Source organism: Marmota marmota, unplaced genomic scaffold, assembly GCF_001458135.2.
Source record: "Marmota marmota marmota unplaced genomic scaffold, marMar, whole genome shotgun sequence".
NCBI classification, from domain to species: domain Eukaryota; kingdom Metazoa; phylum Chordata; class Mammalia; order Rodentia; family Sciuridae; genus Marmota; species Marmota marmota.
Genome location: NW_025999977.1, coordinates 45,768,019 through 45,773,034, shown reverse-complemented (window position 1 = coordinate 45,773,034; position 5,016 = coordinate 45,768,019).

Below are 5,016 nucleotides of genomic sequence, written 5' to 3'. Positions count from 1 at the left end.
TTCCCATACACTCAGAAATCATGCCAGGCAGGGCCTTTTTCAATTGCTGACAATTTGAAAGAGAAGATAGTGAAATCAAACATTCCTCATCAGTCATGTGGTCTCACCCTGGGACAAGCCAGCAGGCTTGGTGATGCCCACAGCCTGCAAAATGACTATCTCACCCAGCCCCAGGGCCCTTCCCTTTTGGTGCCTGGCACATTGAGACTGCCATGTGCTCTGCTGGCAGCTGAAATCCCTTTCCAAGTATTGTCCTTTGTTCCTTATGATGTTTCCAAGCAGTGTCCTTGATCCAACTGGGACAGTGGCCTGAGATTTCAGGAGAAGACTAGCCATTCTCACAGACTCCCCGGGACCCAGCAGTCCATACACCTCATGACTTTTAACCTACACTTTGGCATAGTTTCTACCTGCAAGCATCTGGCACCAGTACCAGGGAGTCAGCTGCCTCTGCAGTTGCTGAGATAGTGACAATTACTATGGCTATCCATTATCAGCACTGTTTGTAAAAGATTCCACCGTGCCAAGGACTTTTTTTATGCTTCCCCGATCTTCATGTAAAAACACTATAATAATATTGCTGCTGTTTTACAAATGAAGACACAGACTCAGAAACTTTGATATTAATCTAAGCTGGTACAAATTATAAGTGCCAGAGCCAAGATTGTCACCCTAACTAGTCCCTTTCTCCAGGCTCTGAGTGCCCTACCCACACCTGAGTACCTGTGACAATTGTAGGGATTGCTGTGCTGCACCAACTCCCCCACTTGGGGTGAAAGGACTTTTTGCCAGTCACTGGGACTGCTGCTGGCTCACAGCTTCTCTGAGGGCAGCTGCCTTGCCCAAGTTATGGCCCATCTCGGGAGCAGGACATAGCCAGTTATTGTGGAAGGGGGAAAGTATAAAACCCTGGCCTTGTTCCAGCTGGGGACAATCCTGAAGGACCATTCTAGGTTCAGAGGTTCCTTCAGGTCCAGTAATATCATCTTGGCCCAACCACTTCCTCTGCCCAGTCCTACTCCCCGCTGTTTGCCCCAAGGCCTCTTCGGGAATCTTCCTGCACACTCTACTTTCTGAGTCACTCCAAGTGCAACAAGGATGTTGTGCCAGATTAGCTAGGGATCAGCTGATTTGCCCCTGGCTTCTGTATACAGTTGCCAAGCCTGGAGGGCAGGGTGTCCCCAGCAGGAGGGATAGGCATACTTGTGTCCTTGGCCCTAGTCAGCCAAGGTTGAAAGCAGGGCCACATCCCCAGCCCCTAAAGCAGGGGGCTATTCAAAGCCTCCAGGCCGTTACCTGCTTGAAAGAATTTCTCTGCCACAAAGATCAAGCTGAACTTTTTTTTTAAAGTCCAGAATTAACACTTTCCTTAGGGAAAAAAAATCCCAGATTTGAGGGCCTACCAGTTTGTTTTTAAGGTAAATGAAGGACATCAACTTTTATAGTTTAACCTCCGAAGCAAAATAAATCACTTATAATGCCTTGACTCTGGCAAACTGTGGGAATGAAGATACCATTCCCCGATTCTACCAATTCATGGCCTATTTAGTTCTACTCTATGCCAGTCCCTGAGTTAGGGACTAGGGAGATGGAGGTGAATGAAATAGATTCTGCATTTTGAGGAGCCCATCTTGAAGAGGAGTTGACGTAGAACTCATAAGAATAAAACACCTAATGACGGAAGTATCCAGAGTCCACAGAGTTTGGTGGAAACGATCGAATTTTTAAAAAAAGCAAAAATTATATTTTTGTAGTGTAAGGGTAAAAGAAATTGAAGTTAAAGCGTAAAAGTTAAAGGGTAAAAGACCAGGTGTTGTAAAGTTTCTAAGCTGCAAGGTCTGAGTTAAAATGTAAAGGATTAGGTATCGTTAGGTTTCTATGCTACCTGCAAAACCTGAAATTTCTGTAGCTGTTGAGACAATGCTTGGAACTGCCCAGTAAATATTTCCCCTGACTATTGGTTGTTTAATAAGGGCTCTGTGTGGTCGCACGTAGGCATTGCAGGGCCTGGACCAATCAGTTTAAATGTAACCCCCTCCTTAGGAATGACCTATCACTCCAGCCTGACCTGTTCCCGCCAATGAATGAACCAATCATGTTTAGGAGTTGTTATTCAATTTTCCCGCGTCTCATGATGATTTGTTCTGATGTAAACAAGGCCCTCCGCCCTCCCCAAAAAGTGTACTTAAGCAGTGCTCAGCCCCTGCTCGGGGCTCTGGGCTGCTTTCCCTTCTTGAGTGGGCACGGAGCCCCAGCATGCTGGTTCAATAAATCCCCCTTCTGCCAATTGCATGAGTGGTCACTGGGTGGTCTCTTTCTCCGACATTTCGCGGGATCCTTACAGTAGTTAATTCAGTGAAACTGACGAAGAGGCCATCAGAAACGTTGTCATCTGAAGCTGCTCCGGTGGGGAGGAGGGTGATCTGGGAGTTGGCTACTACTTCTCACCAGCATCAGGCAGCTTCTAGCTGTGACCTTATGGTGTCGAGGCCACCCAGAACCACATGGGAAGCTGCTTGAGCATGACTTGTGTATGACTGTGGTTGAAGGGTTTGTCCCCTTTGGGTCACCCTGTCACATTCTTAAGAAATGTTGCTCTTAAAATAGTTTATAGCTCTTTCCTACTAAAAATGCCTCCTCTACCCCCCCCCCCTGCCTTCTGTGTGAAGTTCAGCTGAGCTCTTCCATCACGTCCCAGAAGCTTCCTTCTGTGACTCAGCTTGCTTGTTCCTGAACCTGAATTCAGGAGAACTTTCAAACAGTCCAGGCTTGCTCGCCTTGGTCCTTGCTGGTCCATCTTTGGGGAATGCCTTCCTCACTAATCTAAATAGATGTTTCTTTCAGCTACAATTTTGTTTTCTCTATAAACTCTTCCCTGAACACTTCATTATGAAGGTGTCTTCTATTTCTTACCCTTTATGGGACAAAGAAACCCCAAGGCCCTGTGGTGGCCCTTCATTTTGTCACTTAGTCTTTTTTTTTTTTTTTTTTGACACCATGAATTGAACCCAGGGCATTCAACCACTGAGCCACGTCCTCGGTTCTTTTTATTTTTTATTTTAAGGTAGGATCTTGCTAAGTTCCTTAGGGCCTCACTGTGTTGCTGGGGCTGGCTTTGAACTTGTGATCCTCCTGCCTCAGCCTCCTGAGCTGCTGGGATTACAGGTGTGCACCACCATGCCCAGCTCTGTCACTCAATGTTATAGGAGTCTACGTGTCTTGCCAGCAGAACCTTTTTCTGGAGTGGGAGAGGGCATCAGGGGTATTTGACCTCTGAGCCACATCCCCAGCCCTATTTTGTATTTTATTTAAAGACAGGGTCTCATGCAATTGTTTAGCCCCTCGCTTTTGCTGAGGCTGACTTTGAACTGGTGATCTTTCTTCCTCAGTCTCCCAAACTGCAAGGATTACAGGCATGAGCCACCGCACCCGGCCAGTGGGACCTTAAAGGAAAATGGAGGAGTGTCCTGAGGGTGTCCCCAAAGGCCCTGCTTGCCCCAATAGTGTGATTTATGGAGTCACAGCAGGGAACAAGGAGCTGCCCATTTTGTTTTCTTATCAAGATTGCTCCAACTACTGGACAGATCCTATCCAGCTACTTTGGGGGACAGAAGTAGCATTTTTCTCTGTTGAGAATAAATTAATTCAGCTTCCTTTTCTTTTTATAGAAAGCAATAAATCAAAAGGGAAAAAAGAGCCTCTTTGTGACCCGGCTTGGTTCTCTGGGAACAGTGTAACCTGGCCTTCATCCCAAAAAGGGGAAGGAAAATGTTTTTCAAACTGAGTTCAGTTCAGTGTTTGAGAAAAACGAATCATGATTCCTGTGCGCATCTGTATGTTTCATGTGTGCACGTGAATGTGTGTGTGAAGGTGCCTGTCAGTGTGTGGTGTGTGTCCCCAGGTGTGTGTCCACCAGTCTGGCCACATGTTCTTGTACTTTTAAGTCTAAAGTAGATCTGGAATGGCCGAACCAGAATCCCGGGGGAGTGAGCAGGCCCTTCCTTCCCTGCGTGGGGGAGGAGGCTGACCCGTAGGAGACTCACTAAGTGACACAGGAGTAGCAGCATCTCAACTCATTCTTGTAAAAAAGGAGACACAGCAACCACTGGACACCCAGCTGTGCCCATTCCCACACTGCTGAGGGCATTCCCTGGCGAGGGCGTTCCCCGGCAAGGGAGTTCCTGACGTATTTGGCCAGGTGCAGCCACCAGGAGGGCTCTGAACTAAATTGCTCTTCAGCCTGTGCTGCTTCAGCACAAGCAGAAACCACAGCGCTCACCCACCCCCCCAGTGCCCAAGCCCTGGCTGCAACTCCTTTGGAGAGGTGTCCTGCCTGCCTGTCTCAGTTCCGAGCCCAGACCCTGAAGGAGGCTCATTCTTTTCTGGGCCTGCTGTTTCCCTCTCTTGTTAGTTTCTTGCCTTCCCAAGACAGCCAACGGGAAACCCAAATTCCCATCACTGTGCAGTGTGTTTTGGCATTTTCTCTTGTGAACACCCACTAGAGTTGAGGGGGGAGGACTTCACATCAGCATTTTGCTGATGAGGTGTCAGAGCTCAAGAGCTCAGAGAGGGAAAGTGACTAGCTGGGCCTTGCTGTTGTCTGCACCCCAAACCCAGCCAGCCGTGGCGACTCGGACTTCGTGCAGCAGAGAAGAAGCTCAATGAGGTTGCTGAGGGCTCGGCTCAGGCCAGGGAACACACTTCTCCCCCTTTCTGGTCCCAGAGCCTATGAAGATGAACGTCAGAGGGGAAGACAGTCAGAGAGGAAGTCAGAGTTATTCTGAGATTTCTCCAGAACCCCCTGGGGTTCCACAGATAGTAGTGGAACAAGCCTTCCGGGGGGCCTAGCCCTGTGCTCTGTGCCGGCGCATGCTCAATCTCATTGACTGACATGAAAGCCGAGCCAGGCAGTCTCCTCTGTAGCAGAGGGAACCAGGCTGGTGAGATGGATACCTGAGGGACTGTGCCCCTGCTCACTGGTGGCCATGTCCAAGTGGCATTGACATGGACTATGAT